This window comes from Camarhynchus parvulus, chromosome 1, assembly GCF_901933205.1.
Source record: "Camarhynchus parvulus chromosome 1, STF_HiC, whole genome shotgun sequence".
NCBI lineage: Eukaryota > Metazoa > Chordata > Aves > Passeriformes > Thraupidae > Camarhynchus > Camarhynchus parvulus.
The window spans coordinates 76,901,296-76,928,630 of record NC_044571.1 but is presented as its reverse complement, the minus strand read 5'-3'; the positions used below and the strand labels follow the sequence as shown (position 1 = coordinate 76,928,630).

General features: G+C 35.2%; 1 protein-coding gene across 2 annotated transcripts in view; it reads left to right on the top strand.

Annotated features, from left to right (window-relative positions):
* CNTN5 (contactin 5) overlaps window positions 1–27,335 on the top strand; it is a 604,610-nt gene that overhangs the window by 170,237 nt on the left and 407,038 nt on the right. For both annotated transcript variants that reach the window (XM_030945129.1, XM_030945140.1), the window contains exon 2: window positions 12,268–12,407. The gene's annotated coding sequence lies outside the window, so the exon portion shown is untranslated. The remainder of the gene's footprint in view (window positions 1–12,267; window positions 12,408–27,335) is intronic.

Sequence of the window (27,335 nt, the reverse complement as noted above, 5' to 3'; positions counted from 1 at the left end):
GACAGGGTAGCACAGGCTCTCCAGCTCCTGAAACTGATTTTAAACTGAAGGAAGGCAGGTTTAGACTAGATGTCAGGAAGAAATTCTTAACTCAGAAAGTAGTAAAGCAATTGAACAGGTTGTCCAAAGAGATGATGGATGCCTGATTTTTGGAAGTGTTCCAGGCCAGGCTTGACAGAGCTCTGGGCAACGTGATCTAGTGAGTTGCATCCCTGCCTATGGCAGATGGGTTGGAATTAGGTGGCCTTTAAGGTCCTTTCCAACTCAAACCATTCTATGATTCTATGAATATTCAGTACAGACTAACCTACCCCATGGTAAACTCCATGGGCCATATGTGTCTTGTAGGGATCTGATCTAACACTTCAATATACTGATCTCATCATACTGTGCTGAATAAGTTCCTACTGTAAATTTTTCCTTACTTTGCCTTTGCTAATTCTAGGGAAGACTGAAAAAATATATTCTCAGCTGATTGCACTGTTTTTTTGTCAGGATAGAATTAATTTCTTCATTGTAGACCGTGTTGGGCTGCGTTTTGCGCCTGTGGTGAAAACAGGGTTGATAACAGAGGTTTTAGTTATTGCTGAGCAGAGCTAACATAGGGTCAAAGATTCTTCTATTTCTTGTATTGCCTTGGCAGTGGGGGCACTGGGCATGCACAAAGTCTCGGGAGGGGACACGTCCAGGAGAGCTGACAACAACTGACACAAAGGATATTCCATGTCATATGGCATCATGCTCGGCATGTAGAGCTGGAGGAAGGAGGGAGGGGAGGGCATTCAGAGTGATGAAGTTTGTCTTCCTGAGTCACTGTTAAGCACAGTGGGATCCTGGTTGTCCTGGAGGTGTCTGACGACCTGTTCATGAGATGTGGTGAATGAGTTCCTTCTTTTGCTTTACTTGCATGCACAATTTTTTTTTTAACCTTTTAAACTGTCTTTATCTCAACACATTATTTTTCTCATTTTTACCCTTTGGACTGATTATTTAGGATTTAAGAAAAAAAGCCTGAATACAGTAAAGAATGGTAATAATAAAAACAATAATAATTATTATTTATTTTGAACTGGATTTTTGTATCTATACCACACATTTGTTCCATGCATGAAAGCACAAACCCAGTATAATTTTATATTAAATTTGCTAATGCAGCAATGTAAACTAATTTAAAAACAGACATGACACACAATTGACAAGGAGTGCTATTACAGCTTATTTATCAAACAGGTTAAGCTTATGAATACAGTTTTACATTGAAAATTCATAGTTTTTACCTCTGCTGGATTTTTAATAACACACATGTCTGGTGATTTCAGGATGATATCACAATCAGTGTTTTCTTTTCTCCAAAATAATCTCAGGGCAAAATGATATCTGGTTTGTGGCCAGTTCTGGCTTGAAATCCTTTTTTTAGGCATAAATGGGCCAAAAAATGCCTATGTGCTTTGTCCTGTAACTCAGGTAAATTGCTGGTGCATACCTCAGTATATTGGCAGTGAAAAGGATCATGGGATTTGCTTTATTTCACTCACTTCTTGAGTAGGATAGATGCTACTACAATCTTTTCTTCAAATTGTTTCTAACTTACCTGATAATTTTTAAAGATATTTATTACTCCAAGTCTTTTCAAGGAATGCTAAGAGCAACAGTGCAAAAATTCTGTTCAAAATCCAAAAAGAAGTCACAAGTTGAATCTTGCACTGCCTTGATTGTTGTCCGCTCTCCTGGACATGTCCCTTCCCAAGACTTCGTGCATGCCCAGTGCCCTCACTGTCAAGGAAGTACAATTTGAAAGTAATATTGTTTCTGGTAGTTTTCTTTGCTTAAAAGAAAAATACTACTCCTTCAGAATAAAGAAATTTTCACTTATTTCTGAAAATAATCTTATATGCATTTTCATGAAGAGAAGAGGAGTTTGAGAGGAGACTTCACCACAGTCTGCAGCTTCCTCAAGAAGGGGAGTGGAGAGGCAGACACTGATCTGTTCTCTTGTGTTCAGTGATAGGATCTAAGGAAACAGCATGAAATTGTGTCTCTGGGGAGGTTTAGTTTGGATATTAGGAAAAGATTCTTCCTAACCCAGAGGGTGGTTGGGCACTAGAGATGGTTCCCAAGGAATATGGTCACATCATCAAGACTGACTGAGATCAAAAAGTGTTTGGACAATACTCTCAGGCACATGCTGTGATTCTTAGGGTGTCCTGTGCAGGGTGCAGAATTGGATTTCAATGATCCTTATGGGTCCCTTCCAATTCAGGATATTCTATGACCCTGTGGTATAACAGCCACTCTTCCTGTGTCACTTGCAAACTTGATGAGAATATTATCATACAATCATTAATTAAAGTATTAAAATGGACTGGACACAGTATTGACCCCTGGAGTACACCATCAGTCTCTGGCCTCCAATTAAATATTGCACCAGAGACCACCACCACAGTGCTCTGGCCATTCTGTCCGTTTTTATTTCATCTCGAAGTCTTTTCATCCAGCCCATACATAAGCAGCTTATCTATGAGGCTGTGAATGTATTACTGAAGTACAGGTAGAAAATTGCCACTGCTCTCCTCACTTCCGCAAGGTCAGTCATTTCATTGTACAAGTTTATCAAGCCGGTCAAGCATGACCTCCCTTTCAGGAAGCTATGCTGACTATTCCTGATGATTTTCTTGTCCTTTATGTGCCTGGAAATAGTATCCAGCATTAGCTAATCCATAACCTTCCGAGGGACTAAGGTAAGGCTGAATGGTCTGTAGTTCCATGAGTATGTTGTTAGAAGATTAATATTAGAAATATTGCTAGGACTTGTGTAACAAGATGAGCTGGAGAGATCTTTACTTGATAATATTTCTCCATGCACCAATAACCTGATGGTTTTTTCAATAACATATCAAAGCAACTCTGAATATTTAAGAGTTCCAACACTAAGAGGAGGAGCAATATTTATTTGGAAACCATTGAGAGAATGAAAAAGAAAATTAGCAAAGCACGAGAAACACATTAAGATGCTGGTATGTGATTAGCTAAGCCAGGCACCTTCATCTGAATCTATAATTTTTCCAGATGTAGCCATGTCCCCCTCCCTCCATTTTACTTTAACCTCTAACATAGATGAATTTCTAAGGTTGATGGAGAGAAGCAAGGGGAAGAGGAAATGGAGGAAGAGAAGGAAGGCAAAAAGGAAGGTGTTCAGAGCCCCTGGGAATGAGGATAAACAAAGATCTAGTGGGTTCTCTGGGACAGAGTGTTGCACGAGCTGAAAACTAACTGTGATTTGAGGCACAGGGCAATGTGGGAAAGAGAGCAAGAGGACAATTGTGGGGATTTAATAATCTTGGGGTGATGGAGAGACCTTCAGTCTTTAGCCCAGTCAGGACTCACATTATGGGAGCAATGAAAGCAATGTTGGCATGAGGACACTTATGCATGTTGGAATAATGTTTTCAGTAAAAATTAATGCCTTTAGTATTCATCCCTTGTAGTTCTGAATCTGGCATCTGTTCCAAATTACAGTTTTTCCATCACAATTTCAACTTTGATTTAACTAAATTGATATATTTAGAAAGAAATTTTCCTATGTTTAAAATATTCGAAGTATGTATCTGTCCCCTGATCATCCACTTAGTAAAAAAAGAAATATACTCTTCATTAAATTCTTCTATGACTAGCCCTAGAATGTATCTCTGATTTTTATCTCATTTGCTCCACCTACACTTAATTTGCACAGAATTGTGGCATCTGTGAACTTACTTTCATCCTTGGGTAGAAAATGCTCTGAATGACATGGCAAAGCCACTGAGGCTACTGTTTAGTCACTGAGCCCTCCTCACTCTCCAGTTATCATGGTGCTGCTTCTCAGTACCTTTGTCTGCATAAAAGAATAGTTCAGTCATCTTTTGTCCTTAGTGTTTTTTAGTTACAGGTACTGCATATTGTCAGATCTTTACTCCGGCATTACCTATTCTCTTTTATTGACTTATTAAGTAATGCTATTTTCCTTGCTGCTTTAATAGACCACTCTTCTAATTAAAGGAGAATGAGAGAATGAGAAGCAGCATGTTTCCAAAGTAAAGTGACAGGCAGGAGACTTAATTTCTTTTACTGTTTAGACAGAGGCTCACTGTTTGACTTTGAGAAAATCACTTAGAAGGTCCAAATTTGCAAGCAGCTGCACAAAGTTTGGGTGACTTCCTTTTGTTACCTACCATGGAGTTTTGTTCTGAGAGGTGTTCAACAGAGAGAACAGCAGTTAAAAGTGAGACATGCAGGTACTTGACAGATTCGACAATTAGAATAGTATTAGAGTATTTCAAAGTCAATATCTTAAAACCCTAGATGATTGCAAGCTTTTTCTTTTTTCTTTTTTAATGCTGACTTGAAAAAATGTTCCTTGATTTTCCTATCTGCAAATAGGAAATAATAGCCTTCACAAGGTCTGTTGATTGAAAATGTTTATAAAACTTTTTAGGATTGCTTGCGTTATATAACAAGAGATTTAAGTTAGCATTATTACGTTATACATACTGGAAGCATTACAAAAAATACCAGAGGGAAACTGACTCACTTTGCTAGACTATGGCTATTCACCAGGTCTTCTGAAAAACAAGACTTGACTCAGTCTTCACTGCACACTGATCCACATTATTGTGTGCATTATGAGTCAAAAAGAAGAGAAATGCAATTAGTCATAATTCTGTCTTTCCTCTTAGAAAGTGATAAATATCCAAGAAAAATTATCTGTGGCTACAAAGTTGAAAGAAAACATCTTGTTGATTAGATTTGAAAATAAGTATCTTTCCACAACTGAAAAGAAGTTGAGCAAACAGATGCAACATAAGTTGAGCTCAAGGAATTCACCATGAGCTGAGTACTTGCACTGACAACCAGTGAGCTTGTTTCTAAAGGGTATTATTTTACTAACAATGATGCAGCAGCAGTGCCGGCAGAAACGTCACGTCTGGTAGAAAGGCGGCCCTATATATAAACATGAAGATTCTGTTGGAGTGCAGTTGGAAAACAGGTTTGGGCAAAGAACTCTCTCACAGTTTCCTTGTCCCATCAATATACCTATGATTTACAGTGTTGGAACAAGATTAGATGCATAACAGATCCCTTGGAAGAGACTGCATTATGACAAGACAACATGCATGAAGAAAAGGTGAGATTAAACTCAATAGCAGTGTCATGATCTGTGTAACCCAGCATTACACAGCTTGTGCATGCATAGAAATTGCTGAAGGGGTTTGTAGGATTCTGTAATACACAAGAAGATGGAAGCTTTTAATTCCTTAAAATTTCTCTACGTTATTACAGAGTATCAAAAATACTACAAAAATCAACACGAGCAAGAATCCTACCACAGACATCATCACTAGCAAATATATAAAGGATCAATAAAGTGAATATATATGTAGCAATTTAAAATCACTATGAGCTATCAATAATATATTAACAAACAATAGTATGGCAACAGTCAATAGCATCAGCAATCAATTGTATAGCAACAATCAATATAAAAAATTCTAATAATTAATATAGGTTACTGTGAGTTTTTCATTAGTGAAACAACTTCTCATCAATATAACAGAAGACACACTTAAAATATATTACTTATATGGACGTAAATTACCAGTTTTGAGTGAATTAGGTTTCAGAATGGGCCAAATCATGTTGAAGTGTAGGACAAACCAGTCACCAAGAGAGATCCAGCCACCCAGAGCTGTTAAGGACAAACTGAAACCACTCCAAAAGTGGGCCCAAAGCAGCAACCAACAACTTAAATGAGTCTGACTTCAAAAATGATTGGCATCATGGACTATGGTGTTAGCCAGGTGTCCTCAATGAGAGTCTAAGATCTTGTAGAAAGTTTGTGTAGATTTCAACTTGTTCAGAAAATTAAAAACATGTGCAGCATGGGAAGTTCTCAGGGAGATAGAAGCTGTATTTTGGATAAAAATTCTTTGTCTAGTGTAGGGATATAAAGGGGCATAGAACACACCATTTTGAGCAGCCAGTAGATGCTGTTGATGTCTATTTTTCATCCAGACCACCAAAAAAAGTTGTGATGTTTCTGTTCATTCAGCCCAGTTTTGTTTTCCAGGACTACTTCCACTTTTTCAGAGACTAAGTTGCAGTTTCTTAAGGTTTGCACTTACTGATGGTATCTCAGGAGGTCACCACTTTCCAGGCTCCTCGCTTGTACTTTTAAAGAGGCCAGCTGCTCTTTTTCAGTATGTTTCTTGTTCCAGGACACAGTTCCCAGGCTCATGGCTTCCATACCAGCAGGAATTTTCTATGCTAGTACTTTTCCTCTTTCTAAACTTGTTGGCTGCTTGCATCACAAAGTTGTATTTGTATTAGTTGTGACTCAGAGTAAAATTCCAAAGCAAATTGTGCAGCACTGTGTTGCTCACCCTCTACATCTCCTGATGTTAGAGAAAGGAAACAGAAGTCAAATATCATGCCACTTACAATAGTTGTAAATGATCTTTAGATGCTGAGTGTGTGTCCTCAAAGTTTCATCTATACAGCTAAGAATTATCTTCTGCCATATAATTTTGTTTTTTCAATATCTGCATCTCAGCAATTGTTCTTCCAATACTGGGCTCTATACTTTAATGGAAATGACCATTAAAAACCTCATATTTATTGGCATCAGCTCTTGGTGACCTTTAACTTACTAATTCATGTCTCTATGGTTTTCCTTCTGAAAAATGGACTTTAACTTCTATTGTGAAAAAAATCATGGCGCACTGCAGACAGCACCAGTTGTGGGTGTTACAGATATTACAGATACCATTATTATTGTTATTATAATGCAAGTGAGGAAAGAAGGACCATTCTGGGATAGCATCTTACTGTTTATGAAGTTTGTAGATGGAAGTAGTCAGTACAAAATTACTTGTAAATTTCAATAAAATATAAAGATGGATGTGTCGCTACATATTTAAGAACTTGAATAATGATCTCTACTTCTGTCTACCAGATTAAAAATGTATTATGAAATTATTGTTTTGAAATTACTGAGATATGTGCATGTATTTAAAATAAATTCCTAGATTCACAGGCTTTCTGAAAATTTTCATGGAGAAGTCCATGAAAGACAGGGATGAGAACATGCCCTTTACTGTGTGGTACCTATCATTCCCTTGTAAGATTAAATATTTTCTCATCACTTTAGCATTTGACGTTTGTTTTCTAAGTGGAATATTTTTCTTCTAAATTTAGGTTCAGAGTTAGACAAAGCTTCCTTTGGGCTAACCAGACTGTTGCCCATCACACAAGGACAGAATTGTTTTCACACTCCCAACTAAACCAGTAGAAACCCTGTCCCATGTTACATTTGGTTTCTCTATGGGTTGATTCAAAACAGACATTCAAGGATAATGTGAGATGGGAGAAATAGCTAACTTGTGGAGTAGTTTTATGTGCTTAAACTCTATTTTAAAATGTATTTTACAAAGGCTTGGGCTGAAATATGACCAGCAATGGACAGTATATTTCATAAGGAATCTGAGGGCGAATTTCTTGCCATTCAGACATCCTGGTATATCTACACTGTCTGTAATCTTTGACTGGTACAGTACCAGAAATAGATTGAAGAAAAAAGCAGAAGAAAAAGACTCTAAATGGAAAACATTGCACTAAGATTCCAAAAGCAGGATTGAAACTCAAATACGTAGTAGAAATACTTGGAGGTTTTTTATTGCAAGCTTATTCTTCACTGTACCCGACAGTAAAAGTTTCCCAGAGGACATTTAGGAACACAGTAGTCTTTGATCTTATCAAAACTGTGTTTGCTGAGGATGGTGCCATCTGCCTTGCAGTCACCAGGTAGTCTGGTTGCACAGCAGGAACCTCTTTCCTGTAATACAGACACAGATAGTGAAACCTGCTTCTTCTGTCTGAGGGAGCCTGGAGTTTCCCCTAGTTCAATGTGGGAGGTATTGCATTTCTTAGAAAAGCTTCTTTTTTCCATGCAGCCGATGATGCCATGACATGTTTTCAAAGTAGCTAGAAGCTGTGGGTCCATTTGACACAGTAGGAAAAAGGCTAAACTAAGTGGGAGAAAGATCTGATTTGGCCACTTCAAGAAAAAAGGTAGAATTATTGAATAGACATATGAGAAGAAGGTAACTATTTTTCTGAACTGTGCTACATCAGAAACAGCATATTTGTTTAATAAATTCTGAAGGGCAAGTCAATTGAAAGGATATTTTAATGAAAAATAAAGGATTTACCCTTCAACACAGAATGAAATTTTAAAAGGGCATAACTTTCCTGTGTGAGGTCAAAAGCAGGAGAAAGATCTATACAACTCTCAAGCTATTTTTTTTCCAACTACAGCAGGTCTCAACGAAATTTCTTGCTGAATCTATTGCCTCTCTATTTGCCTCTCCTACCTTGCCCTTCCGCAATATTTATTAGCTTTATAACTGCTTCTCCTTTCTAACATATAAAAATCCACTGATTCTTAAATGGTCATTAATGAGAATGTAATCTGTCTTGTCTGAGGATCAGTGGGAGACAGCATAGCCCTACAGTGAGCTATTCTTCACATCCCTCCTGCACAGCCTTTCTAAGGATACTGATTTTGCACCTCTCTCCACTCTAATTTCCTGTTCATTCTACAGTATAACATCTATTAGTCACAGAAAGTTGGAAAGTTAAAGACTCTGCAGCTGGAGTACTCTGAGGCTTGCAAATAGAAAGGTTTTAGACCTTTGTGTGTAATGGGCTGTAAAAGTAAAAGCTGTGATTTATTGTTTCTTTCAGTTGCTGAAACCTAATGGCTAGCCCACCTTCTGTGGAATTCAGTGATCAGCAGATGTTTATATCTAATAAAATGTTTGAATAAATTGTGATTCTTTTCCTTTTAATGCATCATGCTTCCATGAAACTGTGGAACATTTCTTTCAAATTTATTTTTTTAACATTCAGTTCACAGCTGAAAGTAACACAGATTTATATTTATTTTCATAACAAAAGAAGTTTTTAAAAAATGAAATCTGTGACCATTTGTAGTTTAAAAATCATTATTCCTGTTAATTCATGTTAAATCAATCTAAAAATAAAAAAAATGTTTGGCATATGGATATGGATGGACACAAAATGCTAGTTTATATTATAAAGACACACTTAAAACAGCTCATGGATATATACCTCTGTAACTTATAAAAGAGAAAGTAATAAAAGGAAATAAAAAAGTTAATTTTGAACTGTACAAAGAGGAGGGATTTGTCATTATTATTGTCCAAAGGCAATTTGTATATTTCCTTTTCATTTCCATTACAAAATAAAAATATAAAATGATCAGAATGGAATTAAACAATTTTTAAGAGCAATGTCTTTCTTTCCCAGGTGTAGCCATAAGCTTTGCAGGCAAATGATTGATCAGATTAATAATATCTAGGAATTAGTTTCAAAATGTGCTGTGAAAAAGCATAATTTTTATGGCCAAAAAACCACCACACCCTTTATGTAGATTCAATAGTTTATTGTTAGTGTAATTTAAATCCTGTCTCTTGAAGATTTTTTTTAGTTCAGTAACTATTTCTACAGATAAATTAAAAAAAAAGAGAAAGAAATTGAAAATAACAAAAATTATAACATCACAGATGAAGTTGAAATTTCCTTATACACAATCTTGATAACATTTTTATCCTATTAAGTTTGATTTCCCAACACATGGATCTAAATGTTGTCTTCAGCATGGGCAGAGGCTGCAGCTGTTGAATGTAACTTTGTGAGTGTTTTCTTCCTCACCTTAGACTCACATAAGGAGTTTTTCTATGTTTGCCAACTTTCTCATAACTTGCTATTTGTCTCTATTTTTCACATGTGTGCTCCTTCTGTAATTATTAATTATGGCATACTTTACATAAGTGAGATACATGCTTTTTTTCCCTTTGCTGCATTTAAAAGTGATTTCTCCAGGTCTGTACTACCTTAGCTGGTCATTAGTAGGGTGCTTATAGCCATTGGGTCTGGAACATCAGCTTGTATCCTATTTCTTATTACCCTCTCTGCACTGCATCCTGTGTCCCACCATTCAAGGTCTGTTTCTCTGTACCACAACCATATTCCTCTATGCCATGTTGCAGTCATAAATATCAGATTCTATACAGAAAAACTACCTGCTACTACCACATATAAGAAAATTTTACCATAGGAAGATAGGGAAAAGCAAAATTAAATAGACATAGTTTTCTTTCAATTTCAAAAAGTGCTGTTACGGCTCTAGCATAGAGCTCATAACAAAGTTTAGCTAGGTAAAAGAAATTCAGACAAAGTAAACATGGCTGTCTTATGGCCTTGGAAATTTGTCCAAAGATCATGGCATGCTGGTAGCTGTAGCAACATCTTATTCCCTGGGCTACAGGATCCATTCCACTCAAAAAAGTATCCAGGGCTTTTTCTAACTTTTAGGTAAATGCTTCAGGGCTGAGGTTGTCAATATCCAGGTGCTGATTGGAGAAGCTCATGGTGAAGTCAAATGAAATAAAGCGTGGTTGTGCAGAAGTGCTTCTGTCAGAGATGGGAATTGATGGGAATTAATCTTTGTCTTCATCATCTTTTTAAAATATTACTGCAAGGTGAACCAACTCTAGAAGAAGGATGAGCAGATTGCCTTCCTTTGCTTCACAGATCTAAATGGTTTCTGGACTGTAGATGCAGCTTTGAATCATTCAAGCAGTACAAGGCAGAGCTGTAATATCACCTAAGTAAATTCTTATCCTCTAGGCTGGGCTTCAAAAATATTAATCAGAACAGCAACAGATTTTCTCCCTTATACTGTTTGTTTTTGTTTCAAAATATGCAATATAAGTCAAATCTATTCTCCAGTCCCTGAATTCAGTGCCTTTCCAAAGGCAAGGTCTAGGTAAAATTTTTAATTCAAACTCCAAAGCTAATAGAATGAGGGAAGATTGTTCACAATTCTTAAGTGAATTAGCTATGAAACTGGTAGTCAGTTCTACCACAGTGCTTTGGTAGAAGAAATTTGGATATCTAATACATTTCCTGCCAGTCACATAAACAGGTATGACTAGGACACTTAGTTGGCTATTATTTATTTGGTTGCTTTGGTTAGAGGAGGGCAAAAATTATTTAATAGATGTACTTCCAGCTGCTACTAGTTTCCCAGGACAACAGGTGAAGTAGACAGTGAACCCAAACATAAAGACATTCCCCATGATTCCTTTAGACAGGATGAAATAATGAAAAAGTCAAGGGAAGGAGCATTTAAAAACTTAAATCAGATTGAATAGAAGAAAATGAAGAAAGGAAAAGCTTTAACATGATACAATTGTGTTAATTGTTTAGCTAATAAACAGTTTTTCACAGAAAAGACTGGGTTTTAGCCTTTATGTGAAAATTAATTTAAATGCCCATGAACACCACAACAGTGGTTTTTTTTTTTGTTTGAGTTTTGGGTGGTTTTTTTGTTTGGGTTTTTGGGGAGGTTTTTTTTTGGGTTTTGCAGTTTTTTGCTTAGTTGGTTTTTGAGGGGGAGAAGTAAGGGGTTTTTTTGCTTTCCTAATGGAGGTTGCTAGCAATTGTTCAAATTTATTAAAAGTGCTTGTGATTTCTCTGTTGTCAATTTAACTTAATGATTGAATAGTTCAAACAATAATTATTTTAAGGAAGTCATGCTCTATTTTTTAGGATAATAAGCTAAATGGAGACACATGCCTCTAGCGTAATTTCAAATGAGTACCTTGAAAATGAAATAATCAACAAAGTTGTAATTGCATGTTGTCTGGAAAAGGTCACTCTAAAAAAATTCCTGTGAGAAAACGTCTTTACAAAAATGTTCATGAGTTGGTTTAAATTCAAACAACAGAAATTATTTTATATTCCTTCCATTATAGATGAGTCTACCTGAACATAGGAGGCTAATAATGTGAACCTGTACATTTTCCATTCTTCCCAGCAATATCTTTTCTTAAAGGGTAGCAAATAAAGAATAACTCTTAATTTCTCTTAATTCTCTTAATTTTTTTGTTCTTGTTGCAAGAAATAAGTTTTTTTTCCCACCAAACAACATAAAACAAACACTTTTGCATTCTGTATCTACTCTGAAGCAAGACAGGTAGCTCAGATTAAACTCATTCAGCCAAGCAACACTGTCATGTCATGCAATATGCAAGTAATCAAACATAAAGAGCCAAATGAACATATGTCCACATAGAAGAAAGTTTTACACATCTAACACTTCAACAACAGCTCTACACACATGTAACGTTTTTTTCCCCCCCGCAGATTACAAAAAGGGAGTCCTAATACAATTGGATCCAGCACAGCTCCTGAGCATCATCGACTTTCACTCATATAGGACCTAATCTGTGGAGATCAGTTCTGTTTTGAAGAACAGCTTCTGTACAGCCCACTGGAAAGTTGAGGTACTGGATGTTTAGACAAACTGCTTTTGGGATATGTTTATTGTCTTTAATTTTTGCCTTTATTAGTTTATAAAGTTCAATTCAAACACAGATGCTCTCATGAGCAATTTAAACTGAATAAGGTCACAAATGGAACAGAGATTAAAAAACCAATCTAGTCTTACGGATGATATTGTTATATTTTTCACCATGGGTTTGCAAAAGGTTCTGTTTTAAAAGTGTTTACCACTCCTTGAAAGTGTTTAAAATAGTCACTGCAGTATGCTCTTGACCTGAATGCACTGAATAAGTTTTGAAACCTAATTTTTCTGTCATGTTTAGTTCCATATAATTGATTCTAGAAATCTCTGTAGACGAGTCACAAAGTCTATACTGGATGTTTAATCTGTCAAGTATTTCAGTGAGGCTTGATCTAGGTCTAGAATAGGTGTGTTTGCGGCAGGACTCTGATGTGACAAGTGAGTTCCACAAAGGTAAACCTCTTGAAGGTCAAGAATAATGCCCCTTTTAGGATTTATAGTTTTTCCAGTTTATATTAAGTGGTTTGCATAACTCAGGGCATACCTTGCTAGAGTACTGAATAAATACAAATTTGTATTAATGAAGCAGGCGAATATGGAAAGTGCTTTGTTCAAGAGCCTGTTGTGATACAAACCATTGTGATACAGCAGCTGCAGATTTGAGTAATTTGAATCTGATATTCACTATACAGATGAACGATGGTTATTCATTTTCAATTTATCATGAGTACAGCCACAGATTGAAATAAGATGGAGTAAATGTCTGCGGTTATCTGTTAACTGGTGTGCTTTATCATTTCATAGCTGAATGACTCATGAACATGTAGTTCAGAACACCTCTAATTAATTTTTGAGTTGAGTCTTTATTCTTAACCTCAAACTATGGTTTATTAATGGGTTAAGGTAAAGAGCTTGCTAAAGTGTAATGTGTGGCTGTGCAAACATATTTGGAAGCTCATAGTTCACTGTTGGATGTCAGATGTTTTACCTGCCTGCCCAACTAATTGAGAATCATATCTAAGAACCAGAAGCCATTGTAATGAATGAGAGAGACAGTGACCTCCAAAAGACATAACTGAATTAGAAATGATGAACTTGATATGAGTAGATTCACAGTGTCATTTTAAAAATAACACAGTTTAACTCTTTTTCCTGCCCTTAGAAATGTATTGCACTAAAAGCATAGGAAAGATTGGCAGATGAATTTTAACTTGTTGGTTTTTAAAATTTCTTTTTCCACAAGTGTTACAAGAGTAGAAGATTTACTGAAGGATATTTGTTATATAACAATATTTTGGTTCTGAATGCACGCAAGGCAGGCTTTCTGGAATCTAAGAGGTGTCTTTAATAGTTTTGAGGAGCAAAAAGTGATAGGGGAAGAGAAAGGGGAAGAGGGTTTTTTCCCAATAGATAAATGAAAAATCATTCTCTTATCTTTCTTGTTAAAGAACAGAAAAGATAAATTGAAGACATAATTGTTTATGATATGTGAAAGACATAGTTTCCCAAAGATTTTTGTTTCTCAAAATAATTTCTTATAGCCTAAATAATTGTGTATACTATTCCAGAATTCTGTTAGTCTTTAGACTGGAAGTTTATTGTAGTCACATTTTGACAAATATTTCAGGATCATTTATGTAGATATTCTTTCTAGGTTAATCTATAATATCAAGTGACAGAACCAACTTCTGGCCTGTCAGCCTTTGTGTGAGATGTTAAATTCATCCTCTGTTGCAACAGAACAGAACTGAGTCTTGTGTCTGTTTCTTAAATCCATGTCATAATCATTTGCCATAAATGATAAAGTGCTCAAATATAGAAATTCCTGTTGAAAAAATAAGACAAATTTCCAATGAACTTGTTACATTTCTATAAAGAAGAAAGATTTGGCATAATTTTATGCCCAAGCAGGAGCTGCTTATTTACTGGTGAAGAATATGCAGTCAAAATCATATATTTGTTAGTCCATGTCCTCAGGTTCTCAGTAAGTACATAGTGTGAAACAAAGCAGATTTAGGGAAAACCCTGAGCTTCCCTGCCTACAGTCCCTTGAATTTTTTTCTCAACTTTGAGGTCAAAGCATATGTTCATCTCCCCTTTCCCAAAATGCAAAAGATTTATTTTATTTGCCTAAGATTCTGCTGATTCTCTGTTTATTTTCTTTCATTGATGTGGATATACCTTTAGCTGGATTTCCCAGGAATATGGTTTGCATACAAAACTGTTAAATCAGTAGAGCTGATGCACATCAAAGTTGCATTCTTTGTTTAAAGTTAACCACTCAAATAAATGGAAAACAGCAACAAAGTTTATATAAACAACAGAAACATCTCTGATGCATGTTTTTGAATCAGTTATGTCATTTTCTTTATAGTATCTATCTTGACCATTTGGATCTTGGCATAGTAATTAGATTTAATAGAGCTGTTAAGAACTGCTCTTTCTTTCAAGTTTTGCTGGAAAAAATTACACTGGTTAGGAAAAACACTTGCTAAAATGGGCTATATACGGGGGTTGTACATTGTTATTTTGCATGATCTGAAATTCTGACACTTGTAACAATGATGGTCAGGAACAAAAGTAGCAGCAATTTTTAAAACACAAATCTGCAATGTCTTCCAAATGTGAAAATTTCAATACACTAACACACCAAGAGAGCAGAAGGATCTGACAGAAAATAGTAATTTTCTGAATGTGTAGAATTTAACAGTCCCTAAATGGTTCATGCTGGATGAAAGAGAAACTGAAAAATGACCTTTATCTTTGTCACCACTGCAAATCTTGCTGTTCCACTGTTCCAGTGATGCATAGAGGTGGAAATAAAGGAGATGAGTACAATAGACTTTTCCGTAGACTGAGTTTTCCAGGTCATTTAATTCTCTCTAGTGTGTTCAGAACCTTTCCAACAGAGCTAATGATAACAGATTGCCACATTATCCTACTCATGGTGACCTGTTTGGGTACCTGCCAGAAATTCTACTCGCTCAAAACTATGGGTGAAAAAGAGTGTTTACTGAATTCACTTCTAATGGTTATTATAATTTATTCAGGGGGAAAAAATTGTATTATTGAGTACTCCATGTGATAAATAATGACTCCATTATTTCAAAAATTGATACTTTAGGTTGCTGCTCTGCTGCAACTGATTTTGAATTTTCCTTACTGACTCTGGCCTTCTGCCAGTTCATGTTCCGTGGGGACAGTTCTCCCTATCAAACAAGGCTGCTTTCTTGACATATAGCCAGGTAAAACTACCCGCAGGAACTCTGTCCTTACTAAAAAAGAAACGGCTGTGGCTCTAAAAGGGATAAATGTAGCATTTTTAGTGAGATTTTTTTCTTTTTGTGATTACTTTTGGGCTGCACAAGCTTCAAGAGTGGTAAGGAAAACATCTTACTACCAGTGAATATCATGGTGTTCAGGCTCTTGATCATTTAATGCTTTTACTAGGATTTCTTTGAGCATAAAATTAACAATTCTAAATTGTATCCTGGTTGCTTGAATTTCTATCTTTCACGTAATTTTTTGAGAACCAATAAGCTTTAAATTACATACACTATGTGAATTTTACCATGAAAAAAGGAGCTTGTGTTTAAATATTAATTAAAGAAATTTTGACTCCTTGAACATGCATTGTTTCACCAATCAAATTGGAGAAAAATTATTTTTAAAAGAGATTCTGCCTGGGAATCCTGCTTTTGAGATAACTTGCTATTGCATGTTACCTACTTAACTTTGAAGAGCTAAAGGGATCTAAAATTTAAAGTTTACTGCTTATTCACACTGATTCCTAATCTAGTGTGTTCAAAATGGATTTTTGAGATTACATCTAATACTTTGGGTTGGGGTTTTTTAATTACATTTAAGTTCCTGTAGAAATCATACTTTTTCCATATAAATGCAAAGATCATGTTAAGAGTACTGAACTTACTATACTCCAGTGACTTAGTTAGGCTTTCTATTGGTTCTCTATGTAACTTAGAGCCATTCAAGCCTGCATTGGGCACATAAATCACCTGAATAACTTTCCCTTGATTATAGAATTAAAAACACTAGAGATAGAAAATGCCATCAAATCTATTTTAGACATAATTATTCTCATCAGAAAAGGTTTCCTTTGGTTTCATACATTAAGGGCTCGAATTTCAATCTTAAAGAAAATGTTTTGCCTGCTGGACGCAAAGTATAGCAGTTTAGCACCTGCTTTGCTAGCAGCTGGATCATCTCACATGAGTAACAACTTTCTTTTCAAGGTGGGGAGAGCAATATAGACAGGACAATCACAGGTAGCAGTGTTAATAGAAACACACTAATTTAAAAATAGGATTTAAGAGGTTTGGGGCTTATATGACTGATATCTTGTTGGAAACAAGTATGCCTGTGTTCTGAGGAAATTAATGTTTTTATGGCCTGAAATGAGTAGTGATTCTTCTCTTTCCTACTTATATGTCTGCACTAGAAATAACTAGAATATTCAAAGCTTTTGATCTTGAACCCATTTGCTTTGTCTTCAATTTTATGTTCCGACAGTTTGCTTTATTTTAATTTTACAATGAAATACTATATTTTGCTTTTTTGTGAGCTTACAAAGGTTAAAGCACTTCAAAATTAAGACTTTATGTTAATATATTTTTTTTAAAAAGTCTTCTGAGTAATGTCTGAAGTCCTATTAGACTATAGTTCTGAATTATTCAGCTATTAGTACAGTTTTCATTAATACTGAGCACATAATTTGATGGATTAAATTGTGATATATATGTTTACAGCTTACTCCAGGCTAATGAGAATCTAAAATGCAACATATAATAGTGGTTCACTGCCTTCTGTTGACGCACAATAGGGAAAATAGAAATACTAGTCTAGCAAATTGCATGTATGCAGGTTTCAGGTCTCCTATAAATCTGTCTCCATACAAGAAACCTTTTATGCATCCCAATGTGATCCAAAGAAGAAAAAAATTTATCCTAAGACAGTTACTTAGGCTCAGTCTGGCATTACAGTGAAGCCTTACCAATGACAAATCACTGCAAAAGATGTGGTTCAGTTCTCTCCTTGAGACCCTCCCTTCCCTGTGGCTTATCTACAGATCATATATTCAATGCTCAATTGGTTGATGCAGTGGAAAAGATTCTTGGTTTTGTTTTTTCATTCCATTCTGGTTTAGGGCTGAACCAATATACTAGATTTAAGGGAAATTTCAAGGCAGTAAGACTTTTACTTTCCCAGCCATCTTGCTATCAGACTGGCTTTGCAATCACAGTAAGCTACAAAGCATGCCTAAATTTTTGAAGCAGGTGAATTCTTGTGCTGATACAGCATCAGAAATCCTGGTGAGAACAGGAGCGAACTACACACAGAGCTACTCCACTGAGGGTGCCACCTCCCACTGCTGAAGGATGAACTAATACAAAAATACAAAATACAAAATTAAGTGTGCTAGGGCCTCACCTCCACTTTTGGTTGGATCTCAGGAGGCACCATATTTTTCATGAAAGCAGCAATGAGTCAAGCCTGTCAAGCCATTAAAGTCCAAGCAGCCTTCAATGTTTGTTAAAAACAGCTCCAAAATTTCCATCAAGACCAAAATATGTATACTTTCCACATAGTGAATATGCGAGTCCAGTCTCAAACCTGGCTGTTTGAGACTGCGCCCATTGCTCTACTGTCTCCTACCAGCCAGGCTGAAATTAGCTACAAGGCAGCCACTCATTCACATTGGGAATGGATACAGATACTACACAGACAGACACACTTTCCTAAGAAATGAGGAGGAGAAAGTCTTATATTTTTAGCCACACACACTTTGTGAGTAGTGAATGCTCAATATGTTTAAAGTCAGAAGCACTGAATCTTGAAGACAGCTCGTTGACCATGCCTTTCCAGATATGACATAATTATCACCATTTCAGGTGGAATTAATGTAATTGGGTGATAGACAGATGTAGCATTCCCTGAGCTAGTGGTAATTTTTGGAAGATTTTCATATTTTTCATTATTTTTTTTTGGTACAGAAAACTCAGAAAACTGATGATTTGAAATTGATAATGAAAAACCATTGAGAGAGCTAAAGTCTTGTGTAAAATTTTCATTATGCAGTTTATACAGGCACAATGTTTCAGAACAACTGCATATACCATTCATGTTTCTCATTTTGTATTACGCTCATTTACATTTCAAGTTTTCACAAGTATTTGCAAAGCATATGTTTATAAATGTTGTTTTATATTCTTAGACTTGCAAAGACCCCAAATAAAGTGCCATAAAAATGCTTACACCATGCTACCTTAAAAGGAGAGAGGGAGAAAGGGGCTGTCAACAGATCTTGATCTTGTCTCAGTGTTCAAAACTGAATTCAAACTCATAGCTCAAGTGTTACAGAGACATGTAGAGAACAGCTCTTAGCAAATGAGATATATTTCCATCATTTGGAATGCTTTTAAAAATAGTAGAAAATCCACAGCCTCACACAAAAATTGAAGCTTTACATTCTATAACAGAGACTCTAATAATAAGCATTAAACATCCCTAATATGCAGCACAACTCCTTTAGTAGCAGTTTTGTGAGGAAAAATAATTATTTCTGCTTTGACAGGATGAGAAAAACCAAATCTCAGTATTATATATTGTCATTATAATAATTATTGTTATTTGTTTATTTAGCAGGAGTATTTTCCTGTTTAAAGTCCTCAGAATGAAAGCTATTTTTATACCTTTTTTCACATATGCAGTGGGGTTTCTAAAGAGGATTTCTAATTAATTCTTTCAAATTCATATGAACATTATTATTGTCTTAATCTAATATTTGATACTGATAGAAAGGAGCTGCAAACTATTTAATGACATTCTCCGGTACTGTCTTATCAATTTTGTCATTGCCACCTGACACAAACAATTTTAGAAGTCAACAGTCTCATTAGTTAATGATAATGAATTTGGCAGACTCACATAATTGGCTTTTACCTTGGTTTTCATGTCTTTTAATGGGATTCCACAGGGAGAGTATAGACTTCATATTTATTGGTTGTGCAACTTTAAAATAACTTCTTGTAACTGATGTCTGCCTGGATTTTCTCACATGAGATAAACTAGGTAACTACAAAATCTGGTAAACTGAAATAGCCCTGTATAAAATGCAATTTCATACAATCGTATTGTTTAGGTAGAAAAAGGGCCTTGGACAGTCTCCAGTCCAATCTTCTGCTCATGGCAGGTCAGCTCTAAGGAAGTCAGGCCAGACTGCTGAGGTCTTCATCCAGTTGGGTCAGACCAAGATGCTTAGGTCTTCATTCAGTAGAGTCTTGAAACCATCCAAGGATGGGAAGTGAACAACGTCTCTCAACTTGTGCAATTGCCTCTCTGTCCTTATGGCGGAAAACTTCTCCTCATATTCAGATGGACCTCTCTTACTTAAATTTATACTTCTTGTTTCTTATCTTTCCAGTTTGCATTGTTCTGCAGAGTCTGGCTATGCTTCCTCAACGACTTCCCCATAGCACTAGGGTCTGCTGGTAGATCCCTCCAAAGCCAACTGTGTTCCAAATTAAACAAGCCCAGCTCCTTCAGACTCTTGTCAAAGAGCAATTTCTTCAGCCCCACCATCTCTGTGACCTCCTTGTATTCTCTTCAGTCGGTCACTGTCTTTCTTTTACAGAGTGGCCCAAAACTGGATGCAATATTCTAGATATGAAAGTTCTTGGAAAAGTGGGAAATTAAGCAGCCTTTATCTTCATAAGACAATATTTAGAAACATGATTACATTGGTAATATTTTTTTTGAGCTGAGACCAACTTTAATTTACAGGAGCATGAATCAGACTCTTGTGATGTACCAAAAGCAGAATTTGATCTTCAGACTTTTGCATCCAAAGGGATTAATTTTTTTTTCTTGAAAGAGGATATTATTTAACTCCTCTTCAAATTCCTGAAATCAGAAACATCAGAGCAAGATAAAAGTTAAGGCAAGAACAATATTGGTATAATTTATTTCCGTAGAAGAATTCTCTGGCTGCATTTTTTGGTGATGTTTCCATACCTACAGTTTTGTGTAAATATTGTGTTCTCTATTAGAATGAAAGAGAAAAAAAGAAGCAACTTTTAACTGATGCGAAAGACATCCCTGTTTACTTGGTTTAAATTAGTCTGAACCGTCCCAGTTCGTGTTCTAAAATGAAATAGCTCAATGAGACTGTTCCATGTATACTGGTTGACACCAGGTTCTCATGCACACCTCTGCTTTCCCAGGAAACCAAACTGAGATCATGATGACCATCAAAGCAGCAGCTTTCAAGGCAGGGAACATACTGAAGAACTCCTTAAGAAATTGATAAATATTAAGCTTCTATCGGTGATTTGGCAAAAAAGAAGACATAGCTTTACATATCACTCCCAAGCTTATTATCCTTTATTTTCCTTTTGCACCTTCTGGATTCATCCCTTGTCTTTTATGAGACACAGTTCTTAGTACATAATCATTTTTTGTTGTTGTTGTTGCACAACTTTCCCCATTAGTTCGTGGCTTTATCTCTTGCTTGCCCATTGCATGTGTTTGGAGTGTTTTCTCCTGGTTTGAGATTCCAAAATGGATAGACATGTGGGCTGCTCACTGTGCTCCTTCTGGAGGCAAGAATGAAAAGGCGGTATTTTCAGAAGAAAAATGTGTATCATCCTAATGCAAATATCTCAGAAGGGAAAATATTTATAGGGTGATTCTCTCAGTTTTATTTCTAGCCAGAAAGAGAGAAGAGTGGTTCTATATGAGACGCGAGAGTTACAGTGAATAGATCTTGTGAATAAGTGACTGCACTATTTTTATTGGGTTTTTTTAAGGAACTTTAAAGGCTTAAACTGTCTCTTTTATGTTAAAAACGTAGTATGTAGTCTTTGTGATTTAAAGTTGAAAGTCATATTACAATATTTTAAATGAAAGTTGTAGTTCATCATTTATTGTAGAACAAAAGAGGGGAAATGTAGCTTCTTTAGTGCTTCTTTTCTTTCACTCCAAGTTCTTTTCAATTAAATCTAAAAATGAAAGAAGGCCACAGCTTTCTCAAAATATCATCAGGTATTCTGGGGCTTAGGTCCTTGATACACAAAAATTAAAATTTAATTTTAATCCTATTACCTCAAGTGTATTGTAATTGAATATTCATTTAAATATAATCCCAGTTCAGATGCTACATTTAGAGATTTGTTTATCTGTAAATGGCAAGTAAAATTTTAAGTCTACATTTATTTAAGAAAAAAAGAAGTAAATTAGTTCTTACTAAAAATAGTCTGCCATAACTATGTAATAAAGAACTTGCATCTATGTGGATGAAAAAAAAATGCTTTGCCCAGAAAATCTCAACATTACTGGTGAAATAAATAGCTAATTTATTTACAAAATAATAAAATATGAAAGGAAGCACATCTATTGATGAATAGCCTGGATGGAAATGTTACCTGATAGGCTGAATATGTGTGAATTTCAGGGAAGAGCTTCTGTGATTGCATGCAATAAAGGTAGTGGTGCTCCTGAATATTGTAAAACAAGGCTTTTGATATTCTATTCCAATTTTGCCAGACTTTGAAAGCCTCTCCTTCAAGAAAAGTCTTCCCTGAATGGAAAATGAAAATAAACATCAGCATAACTTTTTCATACAGTAAGCAAATAAAAGTGATATGTTAACTTATTTAAAGTGCAAGGAATCTTTAACAGAATTTATACTTGAATTGTTTATGAGGACTAGGCAGTATTAAAACAAATTTAGGCAAAGGACTATTTCTACCAAGTAAAACGTAACATCTAAATTTTGTAACAGTAATCCTAGTTAGTGTTTCAGATGCTTTATGAAGCAAAATTCCACTTCCAAAATTTGATATTGAAAATCCTTCAATCCAAATTAGTTAGTTTAAACTGAAACCCTTAGTTTTCAGAAACACTAAGGTGTCAAGACATCCTAAGAACAGGTAGAAGGGAAACAGAAAGGCACTGGCAAGTGGCAGCCATTCCGTAGCAAAACTCACTTCCAACAGAGAAATCTTTGTTTAGCTTTCCATAGTAAATGTGAGGTAAATGCTTGTTTTATTTTTTCAAACAGAAAGAACATTTTTTTTTAATGTTAAAGTTTAGGAAAAGAAAGACAATGGAAAAGAAGGACAATGGAGTTTCTGTAGGCAGCCTGGATGCGTCTTCACTAGCCTGATTGGCTGGACTCTGAAGCATAGGAAAGTACATTATTTTCATCCAAATTCCCTTACCTACTTCCCTATAGACATAATATCCTATAGTGGAGGAGTTGCTAGAGATATAAATGTGGTGGATAAAGATCTTTCTTCTTTAGGTAGATCTTCAGTTTTTGCTGGTAGTTGTTCTGGAGTTTCAGCAAAGGTGACATTGACTGTGCAAACTTCTGCAAACAGTGTGTGAGCTCACATTCAGGGCTGCCCTCTGAGCATTTCTGTTGTATCTGCAGTACTTTGATGTATCCATACTGGTCCCACCCATCAAAAATTCATATGTATTTCTATACAAGGTCATTTACAAAATCAATTACTGCTCTCCTTTTCTTTTAATATGTCACTTGTTTTGTAATTAACGTGTACTTAAAGAGATGTGCTCAGTTTCCTAGATATACTGATCCATAGATCGTATTTAATTATTTTGTTATGCAAATTTTCAAGTAGAGCTTTCTCCTATGGAGTGATAGGAGATATCTACAGATTAGTAAAAATATAATTGCCTCATTGCCTTCCCAAGTTCAAAATTGGAAAGTAAGTGGATATGTGGGATAGAGAAACAGTGTTATTTGTTTGGTTCAGTTTGCCCCTCACTGAACATTGCCATTTTTACTAGATACAGGAATTATTTATTTCACAAACTTGATGAAAAATAATTCATAGTATTTATTAAGATAAATGCAACAAGTCATAAAAAATGAAATGGATTTTGGTTCATTAAAAATATCCTTTACTCTGTAAATCATACACTAATGAAAGTTAGATAACTTTGAAAAGAGATGGGAAAGGAACTCCATTTGGTGAGGACAAGAATCCCTGTACAGAAATTATGGAAGTACAAAAGCTAATCTCTGTAATTTAGGGACTCAGAAACATTTCCAGCTGGATTCAAGTCCCAGCCAGCATATGCAGTTGTATGAAAATCTGTTTACTATGTCCCATGAGCCATACTGCTTGCAGGAAACATATAGCTACTGCTGAGAAGGAACTCAAGAGACTGCAAGTAATATGGTAAAGTAGCAGTATGCTTTTCCCATTATAGTGTAGCTACAAACCACAGTCTTCGGATTTCTCTGTTTCTCTTTCAGTTGATAAGTCAACTGATCTAACTTTTCCATTTCAATGACCCATCTAATAAAAATACTTATGAAGAATCTTAAATATTTTACAGGCTAATTATATCATTATTTGTAGAAACAGAATCTTTGATCCAAATTGTTAGAATAGGAGGAAAGGTGGAACAACAGGCAATTTAGCTGAAAATCTGAATTACTAGTTTTCATGCTATAAAAGACCTTGAAACTAGAAAGTCAATAAAACCACCAACTGAAAACCTAGTTCAAATTCTACTGTAGTTAATAGCAAAGTTTTCAGTAGTGCCAAGGGTTGCATACGTCCATGACATTTATACAAATTTGAAGAACAGCATACAGTCTGTCTGAGAAGTAGAATCCTATAAAAATTCTATATGTGTATTCTTTTCAAAGACAAAATGTCTATTGCTGCTACAGGGAATTTGGAGTGAGTACATTAACTTTGAAGTAATTTTTGCTTTTTTACTGAAAGCTAATTTGAACTGAGTAGAGATATGGATTAAAGAAAAGCTAGAAAATGTGAGATAGCATGGAAGCAGAAGGTACAGAATATCCCTTCTTGTGTTTCTGTAGAAAATATGTTACAAAAGAAAACCCAACGAAACCCAACCAACAAAACAATCCAAAAAACCAAGCACAACAAGTGAGCAAGCTAAACTTTGTAATACTCTAGATTGACTAATAAGTTTGCTAGCTCTTGGGGAATTTTCATGGTATACCTTGAAGCGAATTAAACACATTTGTGCTCAAATATATATATTAAAAAAGTAATCAACAATTCAATGTGCTGAGTCTTACTGTAATATGCAACTCTACATGGAATCTGCAGAGAGGCATCACAAGAAGAATCCTTTTACACCTTTGCACCAGCAGCAGTCCCAAGAACAGTGGTACAGGACATTCCAGGCCAACCTTGGGTCCATCCTCCAGTCCACATTTGCTGTGAAACATGGCTCCTAAGTGCTGTCATCTCAGGATGGCTACAGGATAATGCTGAGGCTGTTGCCTATCTCAGCATTCAGAAATGCTTCACTCCCTTGCAAAGCAGGCTTCTGTCTCCAGCATCCCCATTTTCAAACAGCTTAACTCCTTCTTGTAGTTGAGCCTTCTTGCCCTCCATGAGAGCTCATTCATCAGTCAGAAATTACCACTGTAATTGGAATTTTCCCTTCATAGCTAAAATCCATTTTAGGATCTGAGAGTGGAATAAGAAAGGAAAGGTGGCAGAAAACCCTCAGAAAAGGATCTAATTAAAGCAATACCAGTCGATAAATGAACATTCATTATCTGTAGACAAATGCAAGAGAGCTCACAGAAGGACTGGGAACATCATGTTAACTGAAAAGCAAGTGACTCATTATAAATTGTGAAAATAACCTGAAAAACTATACACAGCGGTGCCAGTCAAATAATCTCCCCAACTAATCAACAATTAGAAGTCATAGCCACATATTGCAAACTTTTAACTCACTAGAATGATCAGGGATCCAGAGCGCAAAAGATCAATAGCAATAGGACAAACAAATAGGGTAATTTCTTAAGATTTCATATATATATATATATATATATATATATATATATATATATATATATATATATATATATATATATATATATATATATCTGTTAGAAGGGGATTGTGTAAGAATTATATTTTATTGTTAGGAACTAAAACTTGAACTGCCACTTCTGCCTTTCTTTTTCCTATCAAATATATATTTGAACAATAGAAAAGTGAGATATTTTTGAATTTTGTTTTATTGTTTATTTTTATTTTGTTTCTTTTGTAAAAAGAAAAATAAGCATATACCATTATCCTACTGAGTTTATACCAAGTCATTAGCATTATTAAAACTCCCATATGTAGATCATAATTTGTACAAGAAGTTTGTTTTTCAACACAGCAAAAGAGTAATAATTCACCTGGGGAAGAAGAATTGCTTCATTTTAAACCCAAATGTTTGTCTTTAATATTTTTGTTCTTGTATGAAATCTACCAGCATATATTATTTTTGTCTGTATAGATTTTGCTGATAAACAGAAATTAAATAATTATAATTCTTAAGACCTCTGTATAAGTAACTATAAAATTACCCTATTTTAAAACATGGTAATTGTCATACATAAGTAATCAGTCAGGCTGCTAAATTTAAAAATAATTTGGCTTATATAGAAGAAATGTGTGCTTTTCTTGCATAGTGCATTCATTATCCATAACAAATTAGTGCCCACATAAATTCAGTCTTCCAGACAAATGAATGTTCAGCTACAAGAAAATCTGGAATTTGCACATTAAAATAAATGCAATTGTACCTATCTTAGAAATGAAATTACCAGATTCATATGCAGTAGTGTCTATTTAGCTGATAACATATATATTTTACATAGTATAAAAATATATTTTTCACAAAAAAATGAGTTTGCATATTTCAAATCCAGTGGTTGAAGGTTAGAAATGCATGCATGAATTAGAGAGCATGATTTATTTATTGTTAACTTTCTTTATAAAAACTTGTCATTTTTGAAACAGCCAGTCCAAGATACTAATTTTTTAAAAGAAAGTCTTGAAAAAGAAGTTGTTCTTCTTCCATATGCTTCACTGCATGACTAAGACATTTGGCTTTGAGCCACATCACTGAGTCTCTGTTTATAATGAATAAAAAGAAATAGTAGAAGTTAATTCAGTTCAACCAACATCTAAATCGTCCTCAGGGTATCTGTCAATAAAAGGAACCTGGAATTCCTAGTTGGGATGAGTTGGCCAAATATTACACATTAAACTTCATTTGGCAACACTACAGTGTCATGTTGTAGAAGTCATCTTGCTAAGGTTTTGCAAAATGGGGTATTGCAGAGAACGTATAACAGCATTTCATGTTGTAACTCTGTCAAACAATAAATATAACTTGGGGTTTGTGTGAAATAATATTATTTAGAGTATGTGGTGTTTGTATTATGCATTTACCCCTTATCGTGTAAATCTTTTAATGTGACGTACTGAAGAAATTGCATCTTTATACTTAGCAAAACAGAGCTTCGCTGTTCTCATTATAACAACATTTTCTCATCACTTGGATTTTCTTGAAAGAGCTGTTACTCCAAACTGACATAACTCAATAAACTGCTGAAACTTGAGTCCTGTTTAACTGTTAAAGCCTTCACCTACTATACCTGTATAGCCAAGGCTGTAGTCAGCCTCTGACCCTGCCATACTATGTATTTACCAATACACTGCTATATTTGCCACTTCTATTTCATTATTCTGATTTTAACAACCTCTAGTCTCTTTCAATAGTCACTACTGAAAACTTCTCTTTAACTTTGGTTATAGAATGTTCTCCCTTTTCCAACTCCTGAACATTCCTTCTCTGCTATATGTTTAGAACTTGTTCAAAGATGCATTTTTTGAGCATGAAGTCAATAACAATGTTGGATATAAAAACTGCTCAGCTAATAGTGGTTTGTATCAAATCTGATTCCAAGTGGTTTATTGAATTATTATTGACTTCTAATTAACCAACAATCAATGGACCATATATTCAGAATCAATATGCACAATACAGAAGATAAACCACAATGCTGGATATACATAAAAGT